This window comes from Triticum urartu, chromosome 6A (genome assembly GCF_056163025.1).
Source record: "Triticum urartu cultivar PI428250 chromosome 6A, HENAU_Tu73, whole genome shotgun sequence".
Classification (NCBI taxonomy): domain Eukaryota; kingdom Viridiplantae; phylum Streptophyta; class Magnoliopsida; order Poales; family Poaceae; genus Triticum; species Triticum urartu.
In genome coordinates, this window is record NC_141878.1 from 286,103,968 (window position 1) to 286,122,010 (window position 18,043).

Below are 18,043 nucleotides of genomic sequence, written 5' to 3' on the forward strand. Positions count from 1 at the left end.
TTTCTTCTTATTGGCATAGACATCCAAGTCATCCTCATGCTCTTCAGGGGCATTGATCAATTTGGCCCACTGAGCAACTGTTGATTGGTACCTTATACCCTCAGACATCCAAACAATTCTACCATCAGGATAGAAGTGTGTTGTGGAGCAGAATTGCATAATAAGCTTGTCATTCCACTTAGTGATTTTTTGACCCACAAAGAAGATCTGGAACTTTCATGAACTCCTGGAAAATGATCTTCATTCTCATCAATGTATTCCCAATCTGCCCACTTCATATCACACACAATGGGCTTCTTGTCAAGCAAGATGGTCGCATAGAAATCTTGCTGCTCTTTGGTATGGAGCATGTAGTCCACAACAGTCCTTCTCCTTGCAGCATATGGATCAGTTTGCCTCCAAAGTCTGAGACCTGCATCCTTCCTAATGTTCATATCTTCTGCCACTGGATGGCTGTCATCATGATCTGGAATCTTGGGTTTGAGCTTCCTAAGCACTTGGGCTTCAGCATCTTCTTCATCAATCTTAGGCACTGGGGCCTTGTTCTTTTCAATAGCAAAAATATTTCTTGTGCTCCTCTTGGGTGCAGTCTTTGGAGCTGGAGCAGAAGCTTTGGGGGGGCAGTCTTGGGCTTAGAAGGGGCAACCTCGGACTTGATGGCATCTCCCATCAGCTTTTGTGACTTGGGTGCTGGTGCAGCATCATCTTCCTCTTCTTCTTCAGCTGGATCTGTCATCATAGACGATCTGCCAACAACTTTGGCAATGGTCTTCTTGACCCTCTCTTTCCTTTTCTTACCCTCTACAGCAGCCTCTTCAACATTTGACTTGGAAGTTTCAACAGTTGAGGCCCTGGCCTTTAAGGTTGGCACCCTCTTTACTGGGGCCTTCTTGAGCATGCCAGGCTTTGTTGCAGCAGCAGCAGCATATTCCTTTTGCAGCACCTTTTTCTTGGAGCTCACTTCCTCCTCAGCTGCAACATAATCCTCATCCTCTGAGTCTGAGTTTCTCTTCTTCCTTGTCCTTGTAGCGGCCTTGGGCAAATTGCTTGGAGTGCTCCTGTTGCCCTCATCATAGCTGCTAGAGGGACTAGTTCCCTCACTCAGGTGCATCTGCTCTTCTGACTTGCTTTGGCTATCACTCTAGTCAGACACACTAGCAAAGCAAACTGATTGCTGACCCTGTGAATAAATATAGATGAGGCAGAGTGGATGAGCATCACAAAGTGCAGAGTTTTTGAAAAACAAATGAGTCAAAAACTTAGTTTTAGTTTTCCACAGAAAGCATTTCAGAGCTACCGATTTGATAAACTCGGTGACACCGAAGCAACTTTTGGAGTCTAAACTAGTGAACTCTGTCGGACCAAGACACAATTTGGTGACTCCGAGATTGCTTGGGTTTTGCAGAGAGTTGAACTCGGTCACACTGATTTGCAACTTTTGTTTAGACCAAAAAGTGCAAGTGCAATGGCCTGGGTCAAATCGGTGCAACCGATTTCCACAACTCAGTCAGTCTAAGATGAGTTCGGCGGAAACCTAACCCTAAAGTTTCGAATCAAATATAATCTAAGGGATGTTCTTGCTGGACAGGATGATCTCATACGTGGTAAAGAACATGGCATTTGCTTTGTGCTAAGAATCGGAGTAAGGAACAACACAAAGTTTCAAACTCATACCCTAGTTTGGCGGTGAGTTCGCTACCGCGGCAACGGCGGGGTTGAATTCCGTTGACGGCGATGGAGACCAGCGGCAGGAGGTTGCTGGGAACGAGAGGACGATCTGGAGACCCGAGGCGGCAGAGCAGGACACGCGCGGGATGAGGGGTTTTGGAGAAATTTCCAAAGTTCAACCCGACGGTATATATATATATCCTGACACTGTCGGTGTGACCGAGTGGAACAACTTGGTGGCACTGAGATGCAGAATCGCAAGCGGTTACTGCAACTCGGTGTGACTGAAAAGTTCTAATCGGTTGCATCGAGATTGACAACCTAGATCAACTCAGTGAACTCGGTCAGACCGAAAAGGATGAAGTGGAACAACTTGGTGGCACTGAGATGCAGAATCGCAAGCGGTTACTACAACTCGGTGTGACCGAAAATTTCTAATCGGTTGCACCGAGACTGACAACCTAGATCAACTCAGTGAACTCGGTTAGACCGAAAAGGATGAATCAGTCAGACCAAAATGCACAGCGATGTTTTGGAAGTTTAGGTCTATGACGAATTGGGGACTCCGAGGGCTCCTCACACAAAGTGTTCAAATATGACTTGATCAAACTTTATGATGTAGCATGAATAGTGTTTGAGACGAGAAAAGCATAGATAGCTAGAGGAAGTTCTTAGGCATTCTTGCCCATCCATTTGGCAAAAGAAAGAGCCAAACAATCAAAGCAACAAATGGATGTCTTCGAATGAGTAAAATATGCAATCAACATGCTTACACAATAAAATGGCAAATGAAATATGTGACAAAGCATGCACAAACACTCTACCATCTATCAAGCAATTGGCGATGACTAGGTCATCTATATATGCGTATATTGACTAAGGAGTCAAATGAGATCATTTGATCATAGGTCATACTCATTGTTTAAGCACAAGTGGGGTTACCACTTTTACATAAAGCATTGTTGTGTTCACACCATTAGAGTTGCTTTAGCTCAATATTTAGAGTAAAGGTCCCCTAGATGTGATATCCCCCTAAGAGGGATGAACTAACCTTGGGTTTTGTCGATCAAGACTTCATGTAGATGTTGAATATGTGGATGCTCAATGTTGATGTAGATCATTCGGAGTGAGTTGCACTTTCAATACCTACACGGGTTAGTCCCACAAGGAACAAACAATGATATCCATGGACATAGAATGAGGTTCACACAAGATGATGTCAATGAAAGCATTAGGTTACCTTGTCCCTTGTCTTACCAACAAGAGGGTTTGTGACTCCTTGAACTAGTGCAAGATGTGGAAGTTGTTTGCACTTGTTCTCGCAAAGATGATATGAGTGAAGTATGTTGGCGGAGTCACCCTCAATAAATCTCTAGTTCTTCTTCGGGATACACATCATGTTGATGGGAATCCATGGAGTTGTAGTCGTACTTGATGAAGTAGAACCTGATGTAGTCTTGGGAACCCACTTGACCAAGGCCTTGGGTGCTTATTCAAATGCATCAATCTCCACTTGAAGCTTGTCCTTGCCTTTTTTGCTTGTGGTCTTGTGGTGGTAGATCATCTTGAGCTTGTGTCCCTTGGAAAGAAGTAGGATCATACTTCTCTTGTTGGGGAACAAACTTCGTTTTGGGGTATTGATCTTCTTCCCAGTCAACACCATTGGCATTGAACTTCCGTTCAAAACCAACACCTTGATTCTTCCGGTGCCTTCCTTGCTTGCGTACAATTTCCTCAATTTGCTTACATCCGGCAAGGCTCTTGTAAACACCTTTCTCTATAATTCCCCTCAATAAGCTATTTTCTTGCTCAAGTGTATCTTGGCTAAGAGAATCATTAGTGGAATCAAGAGAACTACTAGAAGCAACAATATTGGATTTAACATGATTATTGTTACTACTAGAAGAAGAATCCTTCTTGTTCTTGTTGCTAGATTTTACTTGTGGCATGTAAGTAGACAAGAGTAAACACTTGGCAATGTAAGAAGAACTTTTTTTGCGAAGATCATCATTGATTGCTTTTAAGAACCCATGCTCTTGCTCAAGGTTGAGCTTTTCAAAGCGTAGCTTCTCATGAGTCTTTAAAAGTTCTCGATGATCTTCTAAGGTAGTTTCATGAGCTAACTTAACAGTGTTTAGTTCTTTAGTTAGACGCTCAATCTCCTTCTTATCATCATCATTCGTTTTATCTTGATTAGCATGATTAATAGCAATTTCATCACAGTTTTCATCACTAGAGTTGTCAACAAGTAAATCATCGTCACCTAGCAAATCATCTTCATCACTCTTGAAATCAACATACTCGGGCTGTGATACCTTTGGGCCATTAGCCATGAAGCATATTCCAATTCCTTCATTTTGTGAGTCAAATATGTCGTAGGAGTTGGTTGACACAAGTGCTAGACCGGTAACACCTTCATCTTGAGTATATTTGGAGTCAGAGTGATTGTCAGAGTCGAAACCGGATACCCATTCACCAACGTGAGCTTGATGTGTTCATTTTGTGTAGCTCCTTGATGACATGTCGTTCCTTTCTGAATCCTTGCTTACCCGAGATGTTCTTCATTCATAACGATCATCTCTAGTCCTTCTCTCTCTTGGAGGTGATTCTTCTCTTCTACTTCTCCTTTTGGGTGAATCTTCTCTTCTTTTGTAGGGGGCATACACTCATTTGAGTAGTGTCCGGGTCTTCCACAACTATACCAATTACATTCATGACTCGAAGATCTTTTATCATTGTAGGACCTTGACTTGGAACTTCTTTCTTTGCTTCTACTCTTGTAGAACTTGTTGAAATTCTTCACCATTAGGCTCAATTCTTCATTGAAGGATTGTTTCTCACTTGATGACGTGGGAGCATCACATGAGGCTTTGTAAGCACCACTAGACTTGTTGTGAACCTCTTCTTTATCCTTGAGTGACCTCTCATGAGCACCAATTCTTCCAATCACTTCCGTTGTCTTGCGATCTTTGTATTTGGGCATCATTTGGATCAATGTGCACATGGTATCATATTTTCTATCCAAGGCTCTTAGGATATTCTTGATGAAGAATCTATCGGTCATCTCTTCACTTCCTAAGCCTGCAATCTCATTTGTGATGAGAGCAAACCTAGAGTACATTTCAGCGACACCTTTACCATCCTTCATTTTGAACTTGTCAAGCTGACTTTGAAGCACATTCAATTTGGATTCCTTGATGGAGTCGGTACCTTCGTGCATATCAACCAAAGTATCCCAAATTTCCTTTGCATTCTCAAGATGGCTGATTTTGTCGAATTCTTCGGGGCACAATCCGTTCAAGAGGATATCGCAAGCTTGAGCATTGTATTGCAGCATCTTCAATTCTTCCACGGTAGCTTCACGATTCGGTTCTCTCCCATCGAAGAATTCACCTTGCAAGCCAATACACACAATTGTTGGGAAATGCAGTAATTTCAAAAAATTCCTATGCACACGCAAGATCATGGTGATGCATAGAAACGAGAGGGAAGAGTATCGTCCACGTACTCTCATAGACCGTAAGCGGAAGCGTTATGACAACATGGTTGATGTAGTCGTACGTCTTCACGGTCGACCGATCCCTAGTATCGATCGTACGGCACCTCTCGATCTGCACACGTTCAGCTCGGTGATGTCCCGCAAACTCACGATCCAGTAGAGCTTCGAGGGAGAGTTTCGTCAGCACGATGGCGTGATGACAGTGATGATGATGCTACCGGAATAGGGCTTCGCCTAAGCACCGCTACAATATAACCGAGGTGGATTATGGTGGAGGGGGGCACCGCACACGGCTAAAAGATCAACTGATCAACTTGTGTGTCCATGGGGTGCCCCCTTCCCCGTATATAAAGGAGTGGAGGAGGGGTAGGGCCGGCCCTCTCTATGGCGCGCCCTGGGGGAGTCCTACTCCCTCCGGGAGTAGGATTCCCCCCTTTCCTAGTAGAAGTAGGAGCCCTTCCAAGTAGGAGTAGGAGAGGAAGGAAGGAGGAGAGAGGGAGGAAGGAAAGGGGGGCCGACCCCCCTCCCAATTCAGATTGGGCTTGGGGGGCGCGCCTCCCTCTTTTCCCTTCCCTCTCCTCTATTCCACTAAGGCCCAATAAGGCCCATATACTCCCCGGGGGGGTGCCGGTAACCTCCCGGTACTCCAGAAAAATGCCCGAACCACTCAGAACCATTCTGATATCCAAATATAGGCTTCCAATATATCGAACTTTACATCTCGACCATTTCGAGACTCCTCGTCATGTCCGTGATCAAATCCGGGACTCCGAACAACCTTCGGTACATCAAAACACATAAACTCGTAATACCGATCGTCACCGAACGTTAAGCGTGCGGACCCTACGGGTTCAAGAACTATGTAGACATGACCGAGAATGATCTCCAGTCAATAACCAATAGTGGAACCTGGATGCTCATATTGGTTCCTACATATTCTATGAAGATCTTTATCGGTCAAACCACATAACGGTATACGTTGTTCCCTTTGTCATCGGTATGTTACTTGCCCGAGATTCGATCATTGGTATCTCAATACCTAGTTCAATCTCGTTACTGGTAAGTCTCTTTAGTCATTCCGTAATGCAACATCCCATAACTAACTCATTAGTCACATAGCTTGCAAGGCTTATAGTGATGTGCATTACCGAGAGGGCCCAGAGATACCTCTCCGACAATCAGAGTGACAAATCCTAATCTCGATTCATGCCAACTCAACAAACACCATGGGAGACACCTGTAGAGCACCTTTATAATCACCCAGTTACATTGTGACGTTTGGTAGCACACAAAGTGTTCCTCCGGTATTCAGAGTTGCATGATCTCATAGTCATAGGAACATGAATAGTTATGGAGAAAGCAAAAGCAACAAACTAAACGATCATCGTGCTAAGCTAACGGATGGGTCAAGTTAATCACATCATTCTCTAATGATGTGAACCCGTTAATCAAATGACAACTCATGTGTATGGTTAGGAAATTTAACCATCTTTGATTCAACGAGCTAGTCAAGTAGAGGCATACGAGTGACACTCTGTTTGTCTATGTATTCACAGATGCACTAAGTTTCCGGTTAATACAATTCTAGCATGAATAATAAACATTTATCATGATATAAGGAAATAAATAATAACTTTATTATTGCCTCTAGGGCATATTTCCTTCAACAATAGCCCAAACGGTGGGGTTATGTCCAAGAATACTCATTTTCATCTTATGCTTCCAACTAGCAAAATTAGTACCATCAAAGTAAGGACCTCTTGGTGGTAATTTCTCTCGCAAGACTCCATACTCTCCTAGGTTGTGAAACCAAGGCTATGATCACCAAAGCTATGGAAATCAAGGCAAATGGAGACCAAATCTCTGATACCACTTGTAGGATTGAAAGTATGTCTAGAGGGGGTGATTAGACTATTTGACCAAACAAAAATCTAGCCTTTCCCAATTTTAAGTCTTGGTAGATTTTAGCAACTTATCACAAGTCAAGCAATCAACCTACACATGCAAGTCTAAGAGTATAGCAGCGGAATGTAAAAACATTACACATGAAGGTAATGGGAGGAGTTTGGAGGGAGCAAACGCAATGTAGACACGGAGATTTTTGGCGTGGTTTCGATAGTTGGTGCTATCATACATCCACGTAGATGGAGACTTCAACCCACAAAGGGTAACGGCTGCACAAGTCCACAGAGGACTCCACCCACGAAGGGTCCATGAAGAAGCAACCTTGTCTATCCCACCATGGCCATCTCCCATGAAGGACTTGCCTCACTAGGGTAGATCTCCATGAAGTAGGCGATCCCTTGCCCGTACAAACTCCTTGGTTCAACTCCACAATCTTGTTGGAGGCTCCCAAGTAACACCTAACCAATCTAGGTGACACCACTCTCCAAAAGGTAATAGATGGTGTGTTGATGATGAACTCCTTGATCTTGTGCTTCAAATGATAGTCTCCCCAACACTTCACTCTCTCTCATAGATTTGGATTTGGTGGAAAGATGATTTTAGTGGAAAGCAACTTGGGGAAGTGTAGGCACGTGAGTAGGTGGAAAGATGATCAAGATTCTTGTGGCTGGAATGGAATATCTTGGTCTCAACACATGAGTAGGTGGCTCTCTCTCAGAAAATGTATGCTGGAAGTGTAGGCATGTTCTGATGGCTCTCTCTACGAATGAAGAGTGTGTGGAGGGGTATATATAGCCTCCACACAAAATCTAACCATTACACACAATTTACCAAACACGGTGGGACCGAATCATGAAACTCGGTCAGACCGATTCAGTTCAAAGTGTGAATGTTAGGCTTTTCGGTGGGACCGACATGTCAACTCGGTGAGACCAAACTGATTAGGGGTTCTGGCTATGGCTATGCCAAGTGAACTCGGTGGCGCCGGATAGATCAAATCGGTGGTACCAAGTTTGACTTTTGGTTCGGGACATATGTGGAAATGAGAAAGTGGTTTAGGGCTTTTGGAGCATATCACTAAGTATTTTGAGCAAGCAAGCCATTAAGCAACACCTCTTCCCCTTTTAATAGTAATGGCTTTTCCTATGGACTCAATGTGATCTTGGATCACTAAAATGAGAATGTAGAGTCTTCAGATTGAGCCAATGTGTGTCCTTAGCATTTTGAGGGATCCACATTCCTAGTCCATGACATGCCAATCATTGAACTTTCTGAAATGATCATCTTGAAAGAGCATTAGTTCAATGAGCTATATGTTGTTAGGAATTACCAAAACCACCCCGGGATAGTTGCACTTTCACCCCTGGACACCCCAAATGCTCGGCCTCGCGGCCACGGGGTGGCAAGGGCCCTGGACACCCCGGGTGCCTGGCCTTGACCAACCCCAGGTGCCCGGCCTTTGCCCTGGGTGCCCGACACCTCTACCCCGACTGCCCGGGCTAGCTGCAGCCCAGAGGGCGGAGCCCCTGAGTACCCCGGGTTCTCTCCCCACCTAGGTGCCACCCCAGGTGCCCACCCCCTCCTGGCTGCCACCTCGGGTGCCCGGCCTCCTCCTCCCAAGCGCCCCCGGGTGCCCGGACACTTTACCTCGAGTTTCCGGACCGTCCGGTTGATGCATGTGTGCATGTTGGGTCAAATGACTCTTGTACCCCCATTTTCCCTCAGGTCGCACCTAGGCTATAAGTACTCGTTCTCCATCTCGAAATTTGGGTTAGCAAAGTATATTGAGACATTAGTGATAGCTTTGCTCCTTTCATCTCCATCTTGTGGAATCAAGACCTCCTAAGGATCCCCATTATAGGATCATCAAGACTTCCTAAGGGTGAATGATCTCCCTAGATCATTAAGGCCTCATATCGTCTTGGATTTGGTATAAACTCTACCTTGTATATTTGTTCCCTTTGATTGTTCATGTACCTTTTGGATCTTGTGTGGATTTGAGTCTAGTGGATGTGTGAGTGGACTTGTTCTTGAATATTCCTGATATGGTCACCCCAGGTGCTCTTGTCGTTCCTCCATTAGTGTCAAGTAAAACATCTTCCAACCGAGAGACTCGCTATGAAAATAAGATGCAAAAGTATGTGGTTCCCTCTCTACGTCAAAAGAAGATCATGTGTGCTATATAACAGAGGTGGGTCTGAGGTGTGAAGCCTGTTCCATATGCTACTGAAAGGAGATCACTACTGCAGGTTGGCCCAAACGCGACAGTCCAATTAGAGACCCTTCAACGAAACTGTGTGCGACGTATTAATCACAAACGGTGATGTAATAAAACCGTCAAAAAATACAAAAGTTTGCGATGCCGGTGACATCAAACACGGTTCAGATTAGATTGTGTGTGCGATGCGTGGCAAACGGTTAATCCGGGAGAACTGTTTGCGATGAGGCAGAACAACAGAAATGGGCAGCTAGATGAGGGTCTATGTGATATACGGCATACAGTTCACTAGGATGAACTATGTGTGATTAGGCAACACAATAGAAACGGTCAGCCAGATCAAGGTGTGCGATGGAGGGCATACAGTTCACTCAGATGAACTATTTTGCAATGAGCCAAGACAACGGAAACAATTTAACTGAACAAGATGTGTGTCATACGCGGCAAACAGGTCCGTAATCATAAATGTTTGCGAACACCAATAATAACACAGACAATTGCAGCTAATGAGCCGTGTGATTTGCTCTATCTACATAAGAATAACATATATATAACTGAAATAAACATCTAAGTACATAAGTGACTATACAGATCATTTGCACACACCTCAATAAACAATTGCATGCATTATAAACTAGGAGAAACGATCGTTTATTCATCTACTCCTTGTGATGCACCCACCACTACTATGTGGTATGATCCCTCGTCTGGGGTAGGAAGAAGACGCTTCCTCATGTCAACGATCCGCCTGTACATCTCGTAGCTTGTGTACGCGTCCTTGGCCTCAAACTTGACGTGTTGTTCATCCAGTCTCTCATGCTAGACACTGTGCCAGGCGTTCTTGTCCTTCTTTCTCTCATCCTTCATCTTCATGTAGTAGGGGTCAATGATGGCTGAGGCAAGGTCAACCAGGGAGTTCTGTTTGTTATTGTTGTTTCCCCAGACCCTATAGTGGTCCTGGATGTTGACAAGATTCTGGCATTTCAAGCCCAAAACTTAGATTGTTGGTGGTGTCCACAGTAGCGAAATTGTAGTCGGAGATGTTGATAAACCTGGAGAAACACTGGCAAGGCCTTGTGGCCAGGTGGTAGTGGTATACGAGGACGTCATGTCGCATGCACAACTGGGAGATGACAACCTTCTGATCATGCCCGGCACGACCGCAGGTGTACTCGAGGTCGAAGTCAACCACTTTGTACTTGTCCTCAGGAAGCAACTACTCCATGGTTTGGATGGAGCTCTTCACAGAGACCGGCTCGTTCATGTACACCACTGAGTGGCCTTCCCCCTCACGTGGGTGTCCACTATGTGATGCGTGATGAACTGCCGCCCCCCCCCCCTCGTTGTCATCGTCGGCCGCTAGGAGCGCCATTGAAGCCACGGGGAGCGCCATTGGAACCGTTGGATGTCCTCTCTGTATGTATCATCGTGGGTGTGCTTATTGTGTCATGTGGCGCGAGAGATGAAGGTAAATGGCCATGGGAATAAATAGGGGTCGGGCGGCCTGGATTATCGGCGCATCCACATGGTAGTTTTTGCAGCGGGTAACTACATTGTGGCGCCGTGCCTGGTGCAACCGCATGCATAATGGCAGCATGAACATACGTGATCATGTGCTGGCTCCAAACACTGGCAGCGCACACGGAGGGACGAGGGCAGAGCGCCTGGTGGGACGCGAGAGCAGAGCGCGCAACTGCCGCCTCAACCGCAAGCAACCACACGCATAGAGCAGGTAAACATGCAGGGAATGGTCGTCTACAAGCCGGCCAGCAGTTGCGTCGCTGCGTAGAGAGCGGTCGTGTGCTACTACCTCCGTATTGGTCTATTAATCCCCTTTATATTTTGTGCCATATTTTGATCTTAAATTTAACGAACAAAATGTTAATGCATGTTATAAAAATTATATAATTGGAAACTATGTTCAAATACGAATCCAACAACATAATCTTTGGCGACATGCATTTGTATTTTATTAGTTAAATATCTAGTAAAAATTTGGCACAAAAATACATACACGACTTATAAACTAGGTCGGGGTAGTAGGTAATTTAATCGAAAACGTTTTTTATTAACTGTATGTGTATGTGTCCTTTCGTCCTCCTCTCCCATGTCTTTTTACTCCGCTGCCGCAGAAGGCTTAGAGCGCAAGCTTGAGCAGCGCTCGGGGGCGTTCTTTTGGACAAACGGTGGTGAGCCCATTCCCACGCAACCGCACAGGTTCCCGCGCAAGCTTCCTGCCCGACTTGGTGAAATCCCCCAAAATCCCAATGCTTACCGGCCTGCTGTATAAACCCTCACGGCCGGCGAGTCCTGCGTGGCATTTTCCCTTCCCTCTATGTAGCTTATCTCGTCTGCTTCTCCCACAATCGCCAATGGCACCGGTCCGTCATCATCGCTCAGCCACTCCGCCGTCATCGAAGGACATCTCCAGCTGGGAGGCTACACCGCAGCGGCGGCGCAGTCCCCGGCATAGTGTAGTGCGCGTGGCTTCCCTGTTGGGTGTGCACGAAACACCCACCACACACTATGCCGCCGCTGCCCATCGGTAGCTGTTGCCAGCCGCCGTTGCCGCCACCCCACCATTTGTCGTCATGGCCGCCACATCCGTTGAAAGCCAGGGCCATCGCCTACTCCGCCACTACGGCCTGAAGGCAGGAGGTGGTCCTCGTAGCCGACACCCCTCCGCCAGCCACCATGGCCATCACCTGCTCCGCCATCGTGGCCCGAAGGTGGTAGGTGGTGGTGGTGGCCGCCACCCCATCGTCGGCCATCATGGCCGCCATCCCACTGTCGACTGCCGGGTTCATGACCCGCTCCGCCACCGCCCCCGAAGGCGGGACGCGGAGGTGGAGGCCCGCACGTGCGTCAGCGACCTTGCACGCTACATTGAGTTCCTATAGGAGGAGAAGGAGCGCCTCGTCGAGCACGCAAAGAGCCTTACCGCCGCCGTGGTCGTAGCACACAGCACCGCAGAGGCGAGTAATCAGGAGATCTACGAGGAGTCCTGCCGCTTCGAGAGGGGTTGTTTGGAGTGGTAGAGGGCTTTCGAGGTGAGCGTCGCTGAAGGTGCAACAGCGGCAGTCACTGTATTGTAGTTGTCTAGCTCGTCGGTAGGCTCCTCCTCCTCTGCCTCTTACTGAGCGCGCTCGGTAGAGGAGAGGCTGCCGAAAGTAGTACAAAGCCCTCCATAATAGTAGTAGTATTTAGGGGCTATTTTTTCAGTTCATCTGACTATAGATGTGGTGGAACTGTACAAGATACTTAAAATTAGCTAGTATATATAGTTGAACTAGCTATTTCAGTACGTGGTTGGCAACAATTGGGGAAAAGTTTGGTCGGTTCAGATGTCAAGTTGAACTGTTTGTATAAAGAATGACCGCTTAATCTATGAATGGAATCTATGCTTAATTACTGAATATTAGTTGCAAAAATTAGATAGTGCTAGTGATTTTTAGCTGCATATTTCGACAAATGGCAGTGTTACAAGGATGACAAAGGGTGATGTTACTAAATCAACAAATGTCAATCTTTCGAGTTTCACAAATGGCAATATACCCAATATGGCAGATGCAAAGCTTACCAAATTGTCTGTACGTGGTTGCATATGCGTCATCCGAAAAAACCGTTTGTGTTGAAGGGATGTACAAATCATGCGTGCCAGATTTTCTCTTAGCTTAGCGCCGAAGTATCGCTTTACATACCATATTCAATCTGAACTGTTTGCGTTCAAGAGATGCACAAATCCTGCGCGGTGAATTTTCCATTGGCTTACTGGGGAAGACCATATCTCTCACTTTTGCAAACAGGTGTTCTATCTAAAATTTTTGCGATGAAGAGCTGCACAAATCTGGCTCGACACATTTTCCCTTGGCTTCCTGGGGAAAATGTGGGTTTTCATACGGGTGTTCTAACTAAAACATTTGCGATGAGTGTTTTCTATTTAAAACCCATAGACGCTTTTTTAAAAGAAAATCGTTTGATAAATCTATACATTCAGAGAGAAAAGGCAAGTTCGTTCAAACCCGTTGTCCCCCTTCGAGGTCATCTATGCCTTCAACCCGTTGTCCCCGTTGGACATTCTTCCCCTTTCGTTACAAGAGCGTGTCAACATGGACGCGAGTGCATGAGTGAACTATCTCAAGAAGATGCATGAAGATACAAGGCACACCATCGAGCGCCAAGTACAACGATTCACGACATCAACAAGCAACCCATGATATTCAACATTGGATATCTTGTATGGCTACACCTTCGCACGGAACGCTTCCACAATGAACGCAAGTCCAAGCTACGACGACAAGCCGACGGACCCTTCAAGGTGCTCGAGCGCTACAACAACAATGCGTACAAGATCGACTTACCACGCGACAAGTACTCTGTGAGCGATATCTTCAATGTCAAAGATCTCTCTCCCAACCATGGTGATGAGGATTTCAATCCGAGGTCGGATCTTTCCCGGGGGGGGGGGGGGATGATGCAGAGCATCCTTTGGTCACCCCATGGACCTACCTATGTCTCCCGCGACACCACTTGGACCAATGAGAAGAGCTCGAGCAAAGGCTATCAAAGATAAGGTGAACTCACGCCTCTCTGCACTACCACTTTCTACATATGAGACATGGTTACTACCTCAAGCGGAGACCCTATGTGTGATCAGGTACTTGGAAGAAAGCCCAGGGACAGCTACACCCAACGGACAAGACGACGAGGACACCAAGTACAGTGACCAAGAGGAAGAGCTACCAGGAATCTACAGTCACCGGACAACTGGTACTCGTCGGACGTTCGACGCCTAGGACCTTCAGCCTACCAGCCGATTCCTAGCCTGCGCATGATCCAGCGGCCGAACGACCGACGCCGACTGGACGTACGACACGCTCCAGCCCCCGGACGATCGAGCCCCTCCGAATGAACGACACCACCATCATAGAACCAAAACGTCAGAAGTATAGAGACAACCAAATGACCGACGCCCCCGGACGTCCGACGCCGGCTGGTAATCTGACGCCGACCATCCCAAGCCAAAACGTTGGACTTCCGACAAGTACTGGACGTTCGGACCCTCACGAGCCACCGGACCTCCGGTAGATGTCGGACGTCTGACGCCTATGTGTTGACAGTGTGTTGGGCCGAGGCTCATGTACCCGTCCGTCCACTTATACTATATATACTCCTCCTCTTCCCTCTTTCTAGGGTTAGCAAAGGATTAGCTCATTTGAGAGATAGAGCTTTGCTCATCCACTTGATAACTTCTCCATCGGAGTTCACGACCTCTACGGAGAAGGTCCCCCAAGTGGATTCAAGACACCATCATGGGAAGACCCCTCAAGAACTCCTCACAGAGAAGACCTTTTGTACCATCCTTTGTTGCGTTTGAATCTTGTATCACTCTTTATGTTCATGGATCTAGCACATGTGTGATCGTTTCTCGTTGATTTGAGTGTTACCTCTCGTTTTTCCCTCATGTTTCCCCTTGTGTTCTTCATAGGATCTTCCCCAGTCGTGAAAGATCGTCCCTAGGGTTTCCACCCTACATCATCTTGGTAACATGAGCCTTGGTTGATCACGAATTTGGAGTCCCTTCCATTGTTTTCTAGCCTTGTTTTCTTGTGTTCTTCCCCAAATTCGAAAATTCCCCACCAAAAATAGCCCGAATTGTTTTTGTGATTTGTTGGATTTGATCAGTGGATTTCGTGTGTAGCAGGTAGATCTAGCTTTCCCCCATCATTTCCCCCCTTTCCATCCACAAATTCGTCCAATTTTGCCCAAATTTTGCCCCTCCACCACGGACCCTAGAAGTTCATTCTATGCCCGAAATTGCCCAAGCACTGGACGTCTGATAATCTACGGACGTCTGACAACTATCAGTCGTCTGACCACCACCGGCGTCTGACGTTTCCTAACGAAACTGGATTTTTTTGCCTAAAAATTTTCAGCCACTGCCAACACTTCCGCATTGCCACTCCAATATCTACTTCCGCATACGCACTTGCATACCACCACCGCTTTCCGCAACCACCATAGCTTACCCGTTTCCCAACTCCGGAATTTTGACATGTTTTGTTCTTTGAGAATTTGAGTTGCGGTTTCTGTTTCCTAACGCATTTCGGCCACTTAGGGACGGTTCGACATCGACATCACCACCGCTCATCTTCGCCATGGACTCGTCATCAACCACAACCGCTCAACAATTTTGACACCCTCAACCATAGGAAAGGACGGTAACTACGACGACATCTTTCTCTACTCCTTTGCCATTGCATTAATAACCCTATAGCCCATTGTGCATACCTTTCCTATCGAGACTAGCCATTGAGTATTTCCGGCAACATTACTTGTGCACATTAGTGATCATAGCTCCCATTGCATACATACCATATCATATCGGTATACATATCTTGGTATCATCTTTTGTGTCACAAGGTTGTCATCGCATATACACAATTGCTATCTTGGTTCCTGAAATTTTGCATAAGAGACCAAATAAAGAACTCAAAAGAGAAAGATCCAAACAAGCTTTTAAGCATAAGGAAAAGATAAGCAAAGAGATTTTAAGCAAGAGCCATAGCATCATACTACATTAAGATTGTCATACTCGATCATCTTGGATCATATCATAGGAACACCATACATATAGCATACTTGGGATAGAAGTCGTTGCATTTTGCTTAGTAGGTTGTGCACAAGTTTTGTATCCGCCTATTGTATAATTGATCTAGCATCTCTCTAGCATTGTGCAACAAGAGCATTTTCGTGGATTCCACATTTTGGTTCACTCCTTGGTCGCATGACCCCATCTATCTATCCGTGCGTGTGTTTCCGTGTACCATATCTTGCTATTGGCCTGCTTATTGCATTTGTAAATTTGTAAATCTTTTTCAACATTATTGAGTCTTACTAACATTCGCATCAAATTTTGTGCCACCATCCTAACCAAGCTACACCAAAGGCTTCATTTGTGTAGGTGTGACATATTGACGAGATACGGTGCCAATTGTGTTATTTCCTTGTTACATTATTGAGTGATCTTTGATCCATCCTCAATATCGGTCAAGGTACATTTGGTATTGTTCTTCCTTTCTTCCACTCTCACATTTTCTTGGAATGATGGATAGGCCTACTACTTCTACGAACCCACTCTTCATCGAGCAAGACGAGGACCCGAACACTTTCATCACCAAGAACCACCTCTTCAGCACACAAAGATCATTACATCAAGAACAACAAGCATTGAGAGACCGCATTGACAATCTCGCCACCGACTTGCGACATTCCGAGCAACGTATAAAAAACTACTTTGACAACAAGCTCGACAAACAAAAACAAGAGAACAGTGCAAGAATGGACGAGATTCGTGCCTTGTTGGTCAACCGCTCTTCTACCACTTCACCATACTCAATACAGAGTTGCTCGAGTCGACACTCCGATGACACCATATCCGGCTCAAGTACACCGATGTTGAACACTCTATGTCGAGTCGCGCGCCAAGACCGGCAAGCAAACCACAATCTTCTACATGATACCGATACTCAAGAGTGACTTCTAGCGCAAGAGCATCGACATCGTCAAAATCAAGCTACATTCACGCAAGCACAAGAACGGCAACGCCTACGCCAACAGGAGGAAGAGCGAGCACGCCAACACCAAGACGAGCAAGACGTCGAAGATCTCCATTAACAACAACAACGAGAATCTCAAGCACTTGAGGCACGAACGTCCCTCTGAGACACAAATCGTGCCGTTGTCGCACCCAACCGACATACATGTGAGCAAGAAGAAGCATTCCGCGACAAAGTTCAAGAAAGGAACTAGCAAGCATGATTGCACCGACAAGTTCCACAAGCTAGACAAGAACCACAAGTTCGTCAAGAGCAACAAGACAATGGGAATCCTCCACGCCAAGAGCAAGTTGAGGGAGACAATCCTCCTCGTCATGGATGTCATCACCCTCTACCCCAGCACAATGAAGAGCAATGCTACGGCAAACTCAAGTTTAGCATGCCCAAGTTTTCCGGAAGCAATGATCCCGAAGAGTAACTTTCCTGGGCTTTGAAGGTTGACAAGATCTTTCATTTGAACAACTATGAGGAAGATAAGAAGATCGCCATGCCATCCCTTGAGTTCCAAGACTATGTCCTCATTTGGTTGGAGCAAGTCATTAAGCTTTGACAAGCAAGAGGTGAACCACCAATCACAACTTGGGATCAAATGAAGGATGTCATGAGAGCATGTTTCGTGCCAACATACTATAACTGTGACCTCTTCAAGAAACTACAATTCCTCACACTACAAAAAAGACACATCTGTGACATTTTGGGCTGAATGAAATTTTTTCTATCATGCTTATGACACTTCTATGACGATAATTGTGCCAAAACCCTGTATCACCATAGGTGTGGTGGGCTCCTACTTCTATGACAAAAATCATGACACAAAATGGGCTTTTCGTCCTGGGCGGGCCGGAGGCGCAGCTGCATGACATTCTTTGGGCCGTCCATGACGGAAAAAACATGGTAGAAGTGAGGGCGAGGAAAATATTGGGGAGTTCCTAGTTACGGTGGGTGGTCGGGGCCGAGCGATGCATCGAGGTTTGCGCGTTTCTCATGTACACGTGCGCGCGTATGTGCAAGGCGTTGAGCTCTAACTGAACCCGACCGAGGCGTTGGGATCTAACTAAACCTGAGCGATTGTACTAGCTACGTTACTGAACCCCGATCGATCCCTTGCTGTTAACTGAATCAGAATGATTCCTT